Source organism: Lasioglossum baleicum, chromosome 11 (assembly GCF_051020765.1).
Source record: "Lasioglossum baleicum chromosome 11, iyLasBale1, whole genome shotgun sequence".
Taxonomy (NCBI): domain Eukaryota; kingdom Metazoa; phylum Arthropoda; class Insecta; order Hymenoptera; family Halictidae; genus Lasioglossum; species Lasioglossum baleicum.
The window spans coordinates 14,779,315-14,798,420 of record NC_134939.1 but is presented as its reverse complement, the minus strand read 5'-3'; the positions used below and the strand labels follow the sequence as shown (position 1 = coordinate 14,798,420).

General features: G+C 36.6%; 2 protein-coding genes across 3 annotated transcripts in view; one reads left to right on the top strand and one right to left on the bottom strand.

Moving 5' to 3' along the window:
- LOC143213564 (P protein) overlaps nt 1-19,106 on the bottom strand; it is a 140,797-nt gene that overhangs the window by 25,797 nt on the left and 95,894 nt on the right. The window lies entirely within an intron of this gene.
- Acj6 (abnormal chemosensory protein 6) overlaps nt 1-19,106 on the top strand; it is a 102,306-nt gene that overhangs the window by 1,945 nt on the left and 81,255 nt on the right. The gene's annotated exons all lie outside the window — the stretch shown is intronic.

The following is a 19,106-nucleotide window of genomic DNA, read 5'->3' as shown; positions in this document are numbered from 1 at the left end:
CTACTTCAATTACTTTATAATTTTTACATAGAGGAACACGGTTCACTATTTCATATTTGGTAGAGAAGGAAAAGAATGCATTATTTTATTAATAGTAATGTTTAAAATGTCATTAATTTGTTCAATATATGTATGTATAGAACAGTATTATTTTTCATATTTAATATACGCTCAAATAATTAGTTCAACAATCATATTCACCATTTTCATCGAATATTTTCTGCCAGGGGTAGTAGTATACATATTATCCTCTTTTTGTTATGTTTTTAGAAATTATTCATTAATATAATAGTTCTTTAATATTCAGCTGGATGTTGATAATTACTAATGTATATTTTGCCAGAAGCCCTTGTTTATGTTCTGCATAAGTCATGAGTATACATTTTGATTAAAAGGAGATTGAGCATTGTATGATACGAGGCAACGTATTCAAAATACGTACAATCATGATTTTAAGATAGCGATCAAGATATACGAGTCATTTATTTCCTAAATCGATTAACACCATGAAATAGAACATAAGGAAATTACTTTAATTATTGTTTATTATTTTAATATTAATATCAAAAAGTTTGAATAACGACAGTATAAAGATGCGTTCATACAATTTATAGATTCTGTTGTTAGCACAGTAATAAGATTTCTTCAGATTTGAGATTATTGTCTATATTAAATTATAATTCGAACTTAAATTATATTCAAAGAGAAGTAATTTAGATCAAATTACTTCTCCGCAAATAAGTATTTTCCTCAATATGTTGACAAATTCAATTTAAGGATGCATACGTTAAACATATTTTCCGGATTACCATAATCCGATAGTCCCGGTGTCATCGAAATGGAGTTGAAGTCGAAGAAAACAATATTTGATTTCGAAGAATCGATAGACGACAGTATCAGCTAAATCACAGTTAATAGAGATCTCATTTGTTTCGATGGTGTGGCATACATTTTACATGAAATCGTTTAACATTATGACACAAACCGGGAGATTACTATTAAGGTACAAGCGACGGTACATTACATATACATGAACAGGTCGGTAGATTAAAGAAGCACCCTAACACATATACAATACATTTGGTGCGAAAGGTGGCGATAAAAAAAGACATTGAAAGTTCGCATCATACATTTTCATTGAGCACAGTTTCCCTCGTCACATATATCACGCGTTCCGTGTATCCGTCGTTTGTTTTACCGACGCCATACCTGTCATTGGTGTCTTACGTTTCAACTGCCCTTTTGAGAGATCTTCCCGCAATTGTTTGCATAAATTGTTCCCTATTTATACATACTATTTTATGTGGCAGCACACGGTCTGGTTCATTACAACTCAATAATCACTTTATATTTTAGAGATCGTATATTTCTTGAGAAAACATACTGATAGTTTTATGTTATTTAATCTACACTATTTATTTAATATACTAACTAAACAGAGATAATGTTGAAAAACGTATAACTATTTTATTAATGATTCCATTATAGATTAATTCTTTACAAACATTCGGAGACTGGTTCTATCGGTTTTTCGGAATCATTGGAATTCGAAAACCGGTTTTCGTATTTTGATTAAATCCCTTGAAGATTCTTTTTCTTCCAGGAGGAGAATTGAACAAGTTTTCCACATACTTTTGATCGGGGGTGTACACACATTGATATATCGTTAAACTTCCAAATAGAGCTAAAATCTTCGTGAACTGTTACATCGGCCGCCCGGACCACTGTGCGTCGGGAAAATAGGTATTTCGGAAGATACATTTTCCACGTGTTGTACTTCCTTGAAAGTGGTGATTCCTGAGGTCGTTTGAAGTAACTTCTTCCTTTACGAAAATATGTTCTTCGCGGCTTCGTTAAGGGGTTATTACCGAGACACACCGATAGACGCCAACACCACGCTCAGCGGCGGGGCGGCGGTTGTGTACTTATTTTGACGTGCAGCGTCGGTGACGTTCATACGATGCAACGTATTCGCGAAAATCAACTCTAAAATAAGCATTATCGTATTTAGATTGCTCGTGACGACACAGTACATCGACCATCACAATCTCCTGGTTTAAATCTCTGCGATTTTTATTGATGCAGTTGTACCAAATGAATAGTATGCAACGATGAAATCAGAAGCCCTGAGCGATTGAAATCAAATATTGCTTTTTCATTAAATACAATAATGCACCGAGCACGTTGCGCACTATTTATAAAGAACCTCATAAAAAGAGCACTAGGATTTTTATGATAAGAAAATTTCGACGCAGTTCAGAATATGATAGACTGCGGATCTTTGTGCGAGATAGAAATATTCTGCATCGATTGTGGGAAACAGTAGTTAAATAAAAATTCATTGCACCTCTTAATAGTCTTATTATACTGCGTTGAAAACAACATAACAATATTCTCAGAGATCTTTTATAGTTTCCACGGTTTTATATTTCACCCAGTTACTTCTTCGTAAATGCATAAAAATCCACAGTCTAATGATAAAATGTTTACGAACTCGAGCAATTGTTTACCCTGGGACATCCCGGGACTTTAAAGATCTCCCTTACCGAATATAAGGAATTTTTATAATTTTCTACTTTTACTTCAGCATTGACTTTTAATATATTATGCCGACTAATTAATAATGTAAGATACGATTTCTTATCGCAAAAATCTGCTCTTCAATCTAAAAAAAAAAAGCGAGAGAAAATATTAAATAGCAACGTCAGGGCATCGCATCAAAGAGAAGCAATTTTTCTCGTGAAAAATACGCCTCTTAAAACGTCCAACTTTCAATGCTTATTACAACTATAATATTTAATAAATTGTACTATGTTCTTCATTTCCGAGGTCTATGGACATTTGGGATGCAATGTTCATATATTAGATATCGATACGAGAAAGTTCGTTTTAGGGGTAAATGTCACACTTTACCCCAATCCGGCCCACTGTGCGGCGCGGTGAAAAGAAACCAACATTCGTGACAACATTTCGACACATACTAATGAAAAAGTACATATGTATTTTCTTTGTTTTTCTTTTTTTTTTCACCGCACAGATAGCTCACCTCGCTGCTCCACTATAAATCCACCCTTAGAGTTTCCTTCCTGTCTTTTCATTATTTGGTTACGCAACAACTACACTGTTTGTAGGGCAGTTGAAATTATGCGATACTCATATAGAGATACTGATTGAGAACGGTTGTGCAGATTGTCGAACAGATTGGGCGCCGTAAGAGAACTGTCCTGAAAAGTTTAGCGTGCGAGAGGGAACGCGGTGCGTTGAGAGGGTTCGGTCATCCGTGTCGTCGACGATACTCGTTTCAGGACGTAAACGAGAAAGTGCGCCGAGGCAGGAGCAGAAGGTATCTAAGTAGAATCAATCGGGGACGAAGGTGGTCGTAGGCAGAGTCCTGTATCCGCTGTCGTCGTCCTGACAGATCTCGCACTTTCCGGGACGCGACGTGCGACGGCGACGTATCCAACCGCGGCGCAGCAGGAACAGAAACAGGAACAAGAGCCGAAGCAGGAATAGGAATCCCTCTGCAGACTGGTCTCGCCGCCGTGTCCCGCCGCGCCGCACCGTGTCCCTCCGTGTCCCACCATGTCCCGCTGTGCTCCGCGTCCCTCCGCGGAACTTGGAACCACGGCACGATGGCACACGTCGAACCGACCTGTCCCCCACCCCCACAATCCCGCGATCTCTTTCCTTCACTATGTCGCGGACTCCACGGTCTTTAGTTTATTCATGTGACGTAATAGGATAAAAACCGTCGCTACGAGCTGAGTGCCTAGATGAGATTACAGCCGTACTGTTACGCCCGGTAACGCGAATCCGACGCAATCGCTTCCTTCTGCGATTTTTCGGCTACCTCTGCCATCATCCTGCCAACGAGCCTCGATTTTTTTCGCGTCTCCCACTCTTCCTGCAATTCGGACCCTTCTGCCGGATTTCATGCTACCTGTGCATTGTTAACGATAAAGTCACCGACGACTTTCGCACACCGATCTCTAGCGGATCGAATATCATTTGGTCTTCGACAGACCAAGTAATTCTAGACAAAATATGTCACTTATTGTTATAGCTACTTCCACAATTCCACTGTTGGGAATATAGGTTTTTAAACTAGTTTGTTGCACAGAATCGCTTTCAATTTCTTTTTAAAGCTACTTTTAACATTTTTGTTGATAAATAACACAATCATTGTAGACTTTTATGTCTAATAAAAAACTATGCATAGAATCTATGAATTTATAATAAATAAAAACTGACTGAGTTGAATGTAAGGGACTTCAGTTCGTTGAAGCTAAACGAAAATGTATTTCTTCTTCTAATACTTTTAATAAGTCGAAAATAGTGGAACAATACTTTCAGATTCTTTTAACGTACCTACAGTTTTCTCTTTTACATATTCGTTTTTTCATAAATGCATAAATTCTACAGTCCAATTATACATTACTGATCCTAGGCTATTTTCAAACCAACAGCATTCTACTTCTACTTCATTTCCTACAATTACGTCGCCGAATGGACTTTCTTCTCATGGTGCTCGTTACTGGCTGTAGACTGTTTTCCATCTTGCTGATATTTCTATCAGTACGAGAAATTATATATATTATATCAATCTGTATATTCTGTGAGATGATAACAAACGGATTTGGCTAATATCAATGACATGTTGTGTCGATGCCACAGCATGATATTCGGAAATAATACATGTTATTAATGACTATGTCATTGGAATAGACCCACCACTACTTGTTACTGTATTAAATTGTATTTAATGTCAAAATACAACTCTAGAAATACCAGATGGTTCAAAACGACGTGTCTCAGCTTTTGTATTTATAATTATTAAAATTATAAAAAGGTTTGTATGGAGAGAAGAATATTAAATAAATCCTTCGCGTATGTTCATATCATAATAAAAGTATTTTCTTTAGTATCGTCAGTTCATTATGAGTTAATGTTCTTTGTTTAAACATAAAGTGATTAAAAGATTACATAATTTGGCTGAAGATATTATTTTCATCAAATATATATATATTGATGATTACCAAAGAATAAATTTTTCATTTTCATTTCTTTCATTTGAGCATGTTTTATCATTTGGAGAACAATAAAAATTATTCTCTAATTCTTGTTTGAAATACAACATAAATAATAATTAGAATATATGTATATGTATAAAGATTGAATATTCTTAATATGATGAATGTTTAGATTGATATTAACAAAGTAAGTAGGTAGTACATTTCTTCCCCGCCTAATTCAATATTCAAGTACCTAGGTACCCACAAAACTATTCCATGTCAATAATTTTCTTTATTTGCTAAAAGCAATGCACTAACTGAATCATTTCAAGGATGTATATGTGTTTTATTTTACATATAAACTCGTAACTTGAAGTGTAGCTGGAAGATATGAACGAACATGAAAGATTCGAAGAAAGTGAAAATGTAATGATCGTTAATTCACTAATACCGGTAATTGTTCGTGATCGCATTTTCCAGCTACAGTGTTAATTATCTATGATAATTAATACAGTTTCTCATTATGCATTTATCGTATGGTTAGCTATTATTTACAATTCGATAACCATCGTTTCGCACGTTCTTCGTGTCAGATGCTCAGCCTGGTCGTTACTTTAACAGTACATATTAATCATTAATATCGTCTTTCGTAAATCGTTCGTTTGTCGATTTAAGTTTCGTTTTCTGCATCCCTATACATATAACCAGTATTAAATAGTATCCTACTTACTGTTTCCGGGCATTTTGTGTTGGAATAATTTCTTGCTTCATTATAATGACAAAATAACTACCTGTCTGCATTAATGAAATTTAAAATTTGAAGATATTTGGTAAATAGATGGTTTACTAGAGAGTTAACCCTTTGTTTCAACCCAGATCATTTTTGTTCTATGTAATCTTTTTTACATTGTGCACATCAAATTGAACCTGTTTTCTTATACATATATAACAGTTGAGCTTTTTACAATTTATAGAATACAGACAAATTTAATGTGATTTTAATGTTAATAATGTTAAAACTGTTTTGAATAATGGTATGGCAATTTTTAGTGGCACCTCAGACTCGCCATTCGAGTGCAAAGGGTTAAAGAGTAGACAATATGCTGTATTTATATTTAGTGAATTTTATCCAGATAAGAGTGAATTGAAACAATGAACAATTTTCAGTATGTACCATTGCATTTAGCAGTATAAAGGAGTCGAATCGTGCGAACGGATATTTAACGTGTAACAACCTAATAAAATCGCTTAACAATCAGTCTCCCGAATAGAATATCGGTGTGTGTATCTTTATAGAATCGTTCGCAATATTCGGTGATCTGTGAAGAGGCAAAATGTTATTTTATCGTGACATAGCATCGTTAACGCTGATGACAATAAATTTCCAAGCTTTTAGTTTCACCGCCATTGAATAGAATTTATAGTCGTCGTCAATTTCTGAGTAACCGGGGAACCGTCGCGTCGGACAGTAACATTTTGAACGGTGGGAAAAATCGTGCGTGATTATTGTGTTCGAACGTTCGAACGGAATATCGGGAGGAAAAAGTGGCATCGATAAGTGTAACGACTCTGGAGGGACTCGGTGGCAGCGATTATCGATTGCTCCACTACATTCGCCGTGTCGTCAGCTATTAACCATTAAAAGTGAACGTTCTTTTCCCAATGGCGCGGCCGCGGCGCGCGCGGAGCGGACTTCGTAATCCAGCGCAGCGTCGTCGAAAATTCCATGGTTTTATTTCGGGTTCTAGCTTTGACATTCTTCATACGATAAGAACCAAATAATAATTTTATCTACTGTCTACACGATCCACTTTAACTACGAAAACTTCTCTACTGCACATACGATAAGCAAATTTAATATTCGAACATCCTAAAATTTTTACTTTGCCGCATTATAATTTTGTTCGTAAACGAACAGGATGTAAGAATGTGTGGCAGTCAACGTACCAACTATCTTTCCTGTATACAGGGTGTCCTAGCTAACTTGACCACCTTGAATATATCTTTGTTGTTTTTAAGATACGTCAAATGTCTGAAGGACAAAGTTGAATGGTAAAATGGGGCTCATACGATACCAAAAAAATGTTTGTTTCTATGTAATTTTTTAAATAGATATGAAGGTCACCTTCATTTATTTTTTTTAAATGGAATGAGGTATTTTTAAAATCATCAATCCATCCAGAATAACATTATTTCGTTTGACATTTTCGACATTCTCCGTTTTCGAGAATAATCGAGTTTCAAGTTCCGCCAGGTTCGCGTGCTTCAGTAGTAAGTATATGCAGGAAGTAGAATTGGTTGATCATGGTCAGACGCGTCCGACGATTTCTATGCAATAGCACGCGTATTCGCCGCATTTTCAAACTCGATATTCTCGAAAACGAAGCGTCAAACAAAAAGATGTTATTCCTTTTTTTTTACATGTAGAATCCCCCCCCCCCCCCCACGCTCGGTTATACCATCCATCCGGCCACACCCTGTATTATGATCTTGCGAAAGAGTTCATGAATTTGTTCACAACGCGCGCGCGCGCGTGTTGTTAAAAGAAATAAATTCTCCTACTCCGGAGACTGTTATCATGCTCCAAAGTGAAATAGTACGAGATTCAATATTTCCATCATCATGTACAATATTTACAAGTTTTTCTGGTCTGGTTTTCAATTCCGAAAAATCTGCACACAATTCAATCAGATTCACTGTTAAATTCAATTAGATTTTTAACATTTATCGCTGAATCCTCGCAGACTGTACGTCGTTGTGGAAACCGCGTGTGTTTTGTAAATTTACTGCGTACACAAAAATTAGGAGAACAGTTTATTCAACATTAAAATTAAACAGGTTTTGTCCTTCGGTGCGTAACAAAACATTTATGCAGAGTTGTTTTGTTGAAACTTGTAAAGCTTTCTTTTCTAGTAACTATATGTAGAGTAGCGAGTAATTTAATACTTGTTGTAAACAAGAGTATTTCATTAACTATTTGTAATACTTCTTCAAATATTTTTAGGTCTCTATGTATATTCTCTATGTATAAAAACGATTCAAATATAATATCCATATAATTATACATCTATAAAAAAATTACATATAAGTACTAAAGATCTAAACGATCTCCTGCAATTAATGTAAAAAATATCTATTTTGTACAAAGATCCGCGGTCTAGTTCTTATACAACGATTCTATACGAATGTTTAAACATTTTATTCTACTGCTACGAAGTGGAGTTGACGTACAGGCATATTATATCCTCCAAATATTACAGTCGAATGTACATTGTAGAAACAGAGCGGAGAAATTAAGCCCCGTGTAGAACTTGCTTCATTCGGAGCAGGAATTTAAACAGTATTTCTCTTCTGTTTGTAACGAGCCCTTTTCCAAAGACTACTGTTCTACGAATCCAATGCAGTTAGCGGTCTGATTTACAGAATTTTCGCGTGGCTCAATATTTGAAGAAGTCATACGTTTCTACCTCGGCTAACAGAAAATCCTTGCTCTTTAATATGCCAGCTGACGGCGTCAGTTTGTACTATTCCTACTGTTGGGCTCAAGACAGGCTTCTCCAAATGTGTATAGGAGCTATCTAAGTACATATGTACATCGTACCTCCCACTTTTGTAAATGTTCCTTTGAGTAGAATATTATTTGCACCTTCTATTTTGCTAAGGAAAATTCACTGTCGCCGATACTGCATGTTAGGTTCTCCGAGATACTCGTATCGTTTCGTTCTATGCATGCAAATAACGAATCGCGACAGAGGTCATCATTCATATTTTATTTTACAGCCATTTGTAAATCTCATCGATTCTTTTATAATTCTGGTACGTTTTATAACAATCTTATTCGCGCAATTACTGCAATAATTATTGTAATATACAGCATATTTATTCTCTTTCTCAAAAAATTGACAACTTTTCTGTTTGCACTGTGTTTGTTCTTCATACTTTCGTCTTTACTTGTATTCTTCATATTTTATTTTACAGCCATTTATAAATCTCATCGAATCTTTCATAATTCTGATACGTTTTATAAGAATCTTATTGTCGCAATTACTACAATAATTAATACAGACGATATTTATTCTCTTTCTCAAACAATTGACAACTTTTCTGTTTGCACTGTGCTTGTTCTTCATACTTTCGTCTTTACTTTTATTCGACACTCACCTGATCCGCAGTCTGGTCATTATTAAACATAATCTCATTGAACTAGAAAACCATTAATGAAACCGACGAAACCAAGCCATTTACATGTGATATGGAACACCCTTTTGATACCAGAAGCAAAAACTTTTATTGAAATGAAACAGAAAAGTTGCTATTCCCATTGATTAACACGTTCTACGCTGTGTAAATCACACACGCCGCAAACTAGATTTTTCGACTTGTGTCGCTTTTGTCGCAAGTAATCATAACTCAGTAGAAAAACGTGACGTATAAATTGTGAGCCTCCTCATCTCAATAATATTTGAGAAAATAAATACTTGAAACGCATAATCGCATTCCCTCACAGTGTTCGGTATTGCTTCGTCTCATTTTTCGTTTTAACCTGTCGAATTTCCCGTAGAACGGGGTTGAAAATCCATAAAAACTAGGGGAGGGTATGAGCTGTACAGAACGGAGCGTGTGTGCACGGAAATTTGAAAAATGGCATATGCGTCAAGTGGATGGCATGGCGGTTTCGTTGGACGATAGTAAGGTGATAATTAACGTCAGAACTGTTTGACAGACTAGACTCGAACCAGTTTATTCGTATTGGGGTAGCGTACAGGCCAGAAGGGATGAACCGAGTATTCATACATTAGCGTTCGCACGGGGTTGCAAGCCACAAGATTGCATAATCGATATCTCGCCTACACCTGTGCCACTCACAAAGGTGCACCTGTGTACGGGGGAGAAAGGTGAACGTGTTTCGAAAAGGTCATCCGAGAATGCTTGTCATTTCACCTTTAACGGGTGACCAGAATTTTCTTTCCTTTAATCCCTGTGTGGCCCAGTGATGGGCAGCTTCCAATGCTTTCGTAATTGAAGTACGCGTAAAGGACCGAATACTTTTAATCAATGCGTAAATCAGTTGTCGTATACCTTGGCAGTTTTTATGTAATCGTGTTACGGAATGTCAGATTATAATAAAAATCATATATTAGTGAGATTGAAGTGTATATGTATAATGTATTGTTGGATAGTTTTAAACATTTCTTGGCAGTTAGTCGAGAGTGTTATTTTAAACCTTTGTAATAATTATACTGCGGATTTTATGCATTTACGACAAAAATGAACACGTGCAATTTCAAGCAGTGGACGAATTACGAAGATTTAAGAACATCAGTTTACTGATGTCAGCTTAATAAGATAATTAAAAGGAAAAAGAATTTTCTATTTGGCTCCTGTGTCTTGCAATCAATGCAAACATTTTTTATTTTGCATAGAGATCCGCAGTCTAGTAATAATACAGTCTAACTAATTGTAAACTATGAATTATAATGATGTAACTAAACAGTAACATTTTTTCCGAAAATCCACTCTGTCAGCTTGTAATAATATACATATGTACACTGTAACAATATTGTCGGTGAAACTCTGATCCTTGATTTTGTTGTTTCGAGATCACGGAAGATTAGGTTTCGCAAATAGAATTTCAAATGTGACCTCGTTTAGGAAACTTCGAAGTCTCCCATGTGTTACGCTCCAGGACTGGGAGTTCATATAACTTAACAACTACAGTACTGCTGTCAATCTGTTTGCTACCTGATATGTAAGATGCTGCAGAGTGTCGAGGAAAAAGAAATCAATGCATCGTTGAAATCGTGGTCGGAAGTTAAGTTCAAAATAATTTGCATTGCATCTAACTCACAGTTGTTTTAAGAAAAGGAAAGAATGAGTACTAGACGGGGGATTTTTACGCAAAATGATAATTATTTGCATCGATTATAACGGACAGGAGTCGAACGGAAATTTCATTGTTCCTTTAATCGTTTGAATAAGTTGGAATTAATGCATCGAATCTCATCGATTCCCGAAAGTCTCGGAATTCCCGAAAATATCTGTGATTCCCGACAGTTTGAAGTTTCTCCATACTTCCAATAATTACAAGAATCTGAAAGCCGTTGTGTTCTCGAAGATTACATATCTTATTAGTCGGGAATGTTTATGTTAGTAACATTGTAGAAATAATTGCGAATAACGATACTTTCGGGAATCTCGCACACCCCTAGAAAATACATGTTTTGAGATGCTATATCCATCACATAAGAGGAAATTTAAATACTCCTTAGTACATTTTAACATATTTCTAGCCCGTATGGAGATGTGTCCATTCATTTATAGGTTAGGCGTCCGTCTTTTAGTTGAAGCTTACGCGCTCTGTAAACATACAACAAAAGAATTGTTAGTTTTAATATTCAAGGGTTTTTAATGGCAATTTTCGATTATATTGGCACAGTTAGTTTCTGTTTATTTGAAAGTCAATTTTGTCCAGCTAGAAAGGCCATTCGCCACACTGTGCGAAAGGGCACAGTCGTGTGACAAAAGAATTTTCGCTTCGAAATTTATCTCTATTTTCCACATCGTGCTTTGAAAACAGCTGCTATAATGGGGCACCACAGCGGACGTGTATTAGTGGACAGTGCGATATACGGGCACCGAAGAATCCGTACGCGAGGAATAATATAATATATTGCAGATGTGCGACTCGATGGCATTGCACTAGGGTTCCCGAAGCGACGCGGAGGAACATCGATGCACGGTAAACGGGGTAGTAGTTGGAGTAGTAGTGGTAGTGGCGGTGGTAGTGGTGTCCCTTCGGTGGTGAAAGTACGTAGTACGTGGATAGTGGATAGTGCATCGTCGTATGGTGTCATGGTAGGATGGTAGAGGATGGTCGGTCGCATCGTCGCACGAGCCGCTCTCACCTACGCTATGGTCCCGCGCGTACTTGTAAGTCCAATGGCCATAGAACTGCCGCGGACGATCCCACACACGGGACACTGGGGACACATAACGCTCCCCACTTACATCCAATCACTCCTGATTTATATTTACTACTCGCTTGCCCCCTTATTTATCGTGCTTCACGGAGACGCGCGGAGAACAGGAACGTTAATTTGCACAAATTGAAAATTATGGAGCGCGACCGAAGACAAGAGTCCATCGGTGGAAGAAACTTCCTCAAGAGTTATTCGACTCGCTGCTTTCCTTTCCTCTACATTGCTTTCCTCCCGTTTTCCCCAAGAAATTAGTCGCCTTCCCGTTTTGCGATTTTTCCCTCGTTCTCGCGCGTGACACCGATCTTAATTGGTCGGTTTTACGGTAATCGGTTACCGTTACTGCTACCGCCATCTCTATCAATCCCCCGATCTCCCTCTTCAGACGCAAACTCGATTAGGAAATCAAACTCGTAATTGCTGCCCGACGATTCAAGAATTTCAAATGTCCAACGGCTGCGCAACTTTGGTACCTATAGATAGATAATTAACCTTTGGACTGCGGATGACGGGACACGCAGAACGGATATTTTATAATTAGACTGTGGATTTTATGCATTTGTGAGAAAAATGATCGAATGTAAAATAGTGAAGATATTCAAGGAATTTGAAAATACCGTCGTATTGTTTTCAATCTACATATTTCTTTACTATTATTTTTTTACGGTCAGAGTGATTGAAACGACTTTATCCTCGAAGCTGTCATAGAAGAATTTTAATGCTTAGTTATTGATCACAAACCAATCAAATTTTATTTCATTTAAAAAGAAAGGCACCATAGTTTAAATGGCAGATGGAATATTTCCAGATCATACAAAAATTCTTAATATATTATATATCTCAATAAAAAAAAAACGATACACCAAGAAACTATGCCATATGTCATATGCCCCACTCCATATCTGCTAAATGTTGTTTTTAAAATTTTTGTGATCCATATGTATATCGTAATTAAATTAAAGGGACATATGGGAAAGGGAATGATTTGAATTAAGTTTGTTAGGAGATCTCGTTAACTTTATATATGTATTTCAAATCTGATTTTCTATCATCTGTGTACATCCCTTGAGAACAAAGAAATAAAGACGCCAAGAAAAAGTTGTGTCAACATCGTATGTTTAAAAATAATGTCAGCTAGCATGCCGCTATTTGCCTGTTGAAGAACATTAACATTTTCCTACGTTAAGTAAGTAAAGAAGAATCCTATTAGACACAAGGTTGGAGCTCCGTTAGCCATGCTGAATCAGAATGATACGTAGCGGAGGAAACACTTAGAGACTAATTAGACATATTTCATGTCTTGCAGTTTTAGGATCATCTGAAATTCCGGATGCTCTCAATGAAATAAAATCTCTATTTCCGGTTAAAACTAATAATACTATCGAAATCTTTGAAAAATATCCCTACCAACCTAACTACCAACCAACTTGGACCTTACCTTTTCTTTCAGATCCTGTGTATGATTCCGTACATTTTAATTACCGTTCGCTGATAGCTGGTAGGAGGATAAAGTGTATTTGTAATCTAAATTTAACGAAAGTTTCTTACAATTATCTCCGAAATTAAAACCGAGCGACGAGTACATATATTAATATGTAATACAATATGTATTAATAAAAGAACGTTATGCTATTCTTAGACACCGCGCATGACTCGCTTTTGTACCATAACCTTTCGCAAGCTTGCTTTACTCTTAACTCTTTCTCTAACTCATATTCTTCCTTCCTCGTACTGTTCATTCGTACGCCCCACTTAAAGTAAAAACAATCACACTCACAGTAAAAGCGCTACTAGCTGACTGAAATCGTAGGTGATATACAATTTCAAACGGGTTTTCTAGAGCTTGTAGTTTTGAAAAGAGTACTATGTATTATCCTATACAGAAATAAATAATAACCACGTCCTGTGTTCCGCAACCCTCCTTCCCCCATATTCAATATTAATAAGACCAGAGAAACTGGAACATAAGACTTACGAAGAAAAGGGAACACTTTCTGGAATAGCGGAAGTGGACGAGACGACGACGTCAATATACAATATAACAACAATACAATGTTCTAAATTAAATATGATTATCGATCGTAATTTTGGTAATCAACTTGTAATAATCTCGGCGCACAGGTTCGATCAATGATGAAAACAACAGCAATTTTGCAAATTAATTAAAACCTCGACGTTTCGATCCTCCATAGTATTTTTTACTTTTACATATATTATATTCTAAGTATTTTTCAGACGCAATACTTCTCTCTTGAAAAAGATCCACATCAGGATCGAAACGTCGAGGTTTTAATTAATTTGCAAAATTGCTGTTGTTTTTATCATTGATCGAACCTGTGCGCCGAGATCATTACAAGTTGATTACAATGTTATAATACTTGCAATATTACAATGACATACCTCAGAATCCTTATTAGAGAATAATACCACGTAAGAGAAAATGAATTTTTTAAACTACTTTGTTACAGAAACGCTAATCTCCTTTACTATAAATAGTACTGGTAATCGCCCAAAATGACTATTTAATTATAAAATAACTGAAAAATGCTTTAAATAATTCTCAGAGGATCGGTGGGATAAAAATCTGTTAACCAACTAAGTTGATTATTTTTATGTGATTAGAAAGAAAGAAGCGCAGGTGGACGGTAAGATGTATGAGATTAGGACAAGAAATAAATGGAGGGTACCACACTAAAGCAGGAACTTGAAATGGTACATGCTAATAGCAGGTGCAAAGAAGAGGGTAGTTTTAGTCACGCACATATGTTCGAGCGATACTTACTAATGGGTCTTTTATATCGACACACTAAGGGACATGCGTGTTATACATATGTATATGTGTTTTGTCATGCAATCACCGTGCTTCTTTCCTTTGTCATCATTATCGATTATATTCCGACAATTTATAGCGATATATTGCTGCTAAATTGTTCAAAATCTGATATTAAAAAGAGATTGACACTGATAATACCCGTTAAGTGTTTCTGTACATGTAAAAAAAAAACACATAATTCAAATAGTTAATTCAGAAGAAAAATTAATTTTTTTATACAGCTTGTATCATATTTCTCTGAAATTACATGTAACATACATGTATGTTACGTTGCATATCTTCTGATAGCGGAAAGTTAATATTAAACTTGCAGATCAATGGCTTTTTTAACAAGATTTATTATTTATAAAATGAAATATAAGTACATCTTATAAATACATTTAAAAACCGCTGATACTTTAGTGACTAACAATAAGAGTAAAAAATATTATTGAAAATAATAATGCACGAGCTTTCTCTACACATTATCTAGATATTGATATACCACTTTCAATCAGATATTACCACGTTTTTATTAGTTCGCTTTCTTGTCTGTCTGTTTGTCTGTGTGTTCGATACAAATTTTGCAATTGATTTTAAACTAACTTCCCGATGAGCTAGAGACTCGAAATTTTATTTACAAATATTCAAGAAAAATTTGTTAGTGCAAATTGAAAGTTCCATACTGTTAATATAAAACAATATTTTATATATGTATAAAATTAATGAACCGCAAAGTTGACTAAATCTGTCGGAAAGGTCCTCGTGCGTGTAGAAGCACTTATTCACAGGCAGACCGACATTACTAATGCGTGTATATTAGGAGGGTTTCCTGCATTGGGGTAGAGTGTCCATTGTCGGTCTGGAACAGGTACATGGTATGAGGTAACAGAAAGGGCGAACATTACTTCCGCTCGGTCCTCCGCGGTTTAACGCTCTTATTATTATTTTTATTAGGGAGCCGCGGTATATAATGCTATCAGCCCCGAGAAGGGCGGGCACGCAGGAAATAAACCTAAGTGTATAATTACAATAATACTTACCGAGATCCCTTCGTGGGTTCTCCCCCCTTCTCCAAGCCCCACGTCTTCTACACCCTCATTAGACCTCACCGTACCTTCGACTCCTGCTGGATTTCTACAATTCTCCGTATCTCCACGACTAATTGTAGGTCTCTTTCTTTTTGTTCCCCGCTTTCCTTGCTTTCATCGTGACTACTCTCTCTCTCACCTCTATCTTTTTCATTCTCCGTAGCTCGCATTGATACCTCCTTTTCGCCCCTCTAACTGTATTATTCTATTATACATTTTTACACGTTGGTATACCGGGTATTTCACCTAACCTGACCACCTTGGATATCTTTGTTGTTTTTTATGAAATGTCACTTATGAAAAATCAAATGTCTGAAGGGCGAAGTTGAATGGTAAAATGGGGCTCATACGAAACCAAAAATTTTTTGTTTTGTAACGAATGTCCAGCTGCATCGATTGATGATTTAAAAAATACCTCATTCCATTTAAAAAAATAAATGAAGGTGACCTTCAGATCTCTTAAAAAAATTACATAAAGACAAACATTTTTTTGGGATCATTTTACCATTCAACTTTGTCCTTGAGACACACTTGACGTATCTTTAAAAACAACAAAAATATTTCAGATGGTCAAGCTAGGTGAAGTACCCAGTATAAGTTGAATTTTCTCATTTTACAAGTACCAATATATTATAAAGACACTTCTGCGGAGAATCATTAACTAAATTCATGTAAGCATATAGTCAGTGTAAAAAGTGTTTGCATACCCTCTAACCCCTGGCCGTACCATTTTCGTTTACGGTTACAGAGATTAAAACATCTTTATGTCTCCTGTCTATTCTTTTAGAATTGAATTTAGGTTGGCGCAATTTAATTACACTTTCAACCGGTATATAAGAAACAATTTGCTTTATTTATCCTCGCAGAAAGAGATCGTATGGCTTCCTATCCAGAAAGCTAACGAGATGATCATTTTCAGTAGGTGTACGAAGTAATCGTACAGCTTTGAAAAACGAATAACTTTTTCAAAATTGGACCCAACAGTCACTCACTTTAAATTTAATAATGAATGAACTCTCCATGGCTATACATATACTATACATAGTAATATAACATTTTCACAGTGGCCTGGTTCATTACAATGACCTGCCACGCAGTGGTAAACATTCGCAAGCGGCCGCTACGGAGACCTTTAGTAGCGAAAGGGTTAAATTTCAGTAAATATTAAATAGGCGCTGCATACTCGAAAATGGAATGGAATATTACTTAATATGTAATTTGTTCTGTTAAACACGTATTCAATGTACTTGCGCTTAGGGATTATCCTGGAGCTCGTAAAATATTCCTAAAACGTGCGTGCGTAGCTGTTAACGGTGCCTTATTAATTGATGCGCGTATGGAAAATTGAGCTTGTAGTGGGACACGTTGTAGAACAGTGACACGACATTAGCTAATATTTTACTATGTAAATACACCAGCGATTACAATAGTTCTCCATCCTACTCTAATTACTAGACTGCGGATTTTATGTATTTATGACAAAAATGGATAAGCACAATTTAACGCAGTGGATATATTAAAAAGGTTTAAAGACACCAGCGCTTATTGGTTTCAGCTTAATCAGATAATTAAAAGAAGAAAGAAATTCTAATTTCACTCCTGCGTCTTGCAATCAATGCAAACATTTTTTATTTTGCATAAAGATCCGCTGTCTACTAATTACTCTTGTATTAAGCTTATGAATGGATCGTAAATATTTTACCACGTTTTTATTAGCTCGCTTTCTTGTTTGTTTGTTTGTCTGTTTGTCTGTTTGTCTGTTCGGTGGCAAATTTTGCAATTGATTTTATTTGTATTTTTATATAGCTTATGAAAATATCTGGGGACAATAAGAACTCATCATTAAACTGCAAAAACGAGTACATATCAATCTAGTTACTTCGATAACCTCTTCTCCAGGTGAAATTATTTAATATTGTATTTGAACAATGCAATCGAAATAAAGTATTGTTTTAAATAATTTTTTCATTGCTCATAGTTGAATACAGTGTGGGGGACTTTTCCCTTAAAAGTTACCCCAAAAAATGTAATACATATTCAAATATTAGCCCCCCCTTAAACCTATTCAACTCTGCAGACCGTGCCGGAGTCATTTTTGACCCATCGCAGCGCGCTCCTCGAAAGCGCGAGCGATACCATACCGCACACATTGACGAAATGTGACGTAGCCGCTGACGGGCGGTATGCGGGACGGCACAGAGGCAAGGGGAGTCTCTTCGCTGTCAATGTGTGCGTTGCGTGAATTATGGTGGAGAGAAAGATGTGTGTTCCGTCGATATCTTTATTAGATTGTGAGAAAACATCTTGTAAGAACCCGAAGAATATTTCAGTACTCATGTTTCACTGATAATAAATAATTAACGTGGCTGAAAATTACGAAAAATAGGAAACGGGAGACGTACCAACTTCCCCCGCCCTTCCGTATACATAATAAATGTTATTGACGAAAACCACAATACATATTACAGTCACTACAGATACGATCGAGGCACCGGAGATCGTAAAGGTAAAGCAAATCGGAGAGAGCGTACTGACAATAAGTATAGTCCTCCGCTAACCACGATTATTCCTTTCACTCGAGTATAGTGTAGAAGTATAATAAATGTCAGAGAATATAGCACTCGGTTGATTAAATCCCATGATAGCATCGCGCGGGCAGGAATATTTTCCTCCGACTGTGTGTAGAACTGTAGAGTCGATGTGATCGCACACACTGGTGGAGGTACGGGTCGGCGTGCTTGTGGACGATTATAAAACATAAGCAATTCCGTGACGTGTGTGTGTGCACGTGTGTACAGCACGGGGCAGAGGGATACGTGACTGAACTCTTAAACGTGAAAATTGCCAAGTTCCGATGGAGTTCGGATGGGGAATGGACCGTGCCCGTGTCTACTCCGTTAGCTTGATCTCCCGCTCGCAAACCGAATGGCACCCTCTACACGTACGTGTCCCATCCCCTTGCCCATGTACAACGAGATACATACAGGTCACACGTGTGCCGCTTTTCGGATAAGGATATCGCTTACCGATATATTTTATGTCGTGCGAAACATAACCACCGTTGTGGCCGAAACGTACAGAAACCCGAAAACTACCGGCGCGCGGCAGCCGAATGTATTAAACAAGTCTCTTGTCAGTCGACATTCTCTCCGAACACGGTTCAACCTGTGGCAGATGACGTCGCTACATTCTAATCTACGTCGGATCTGCGTTA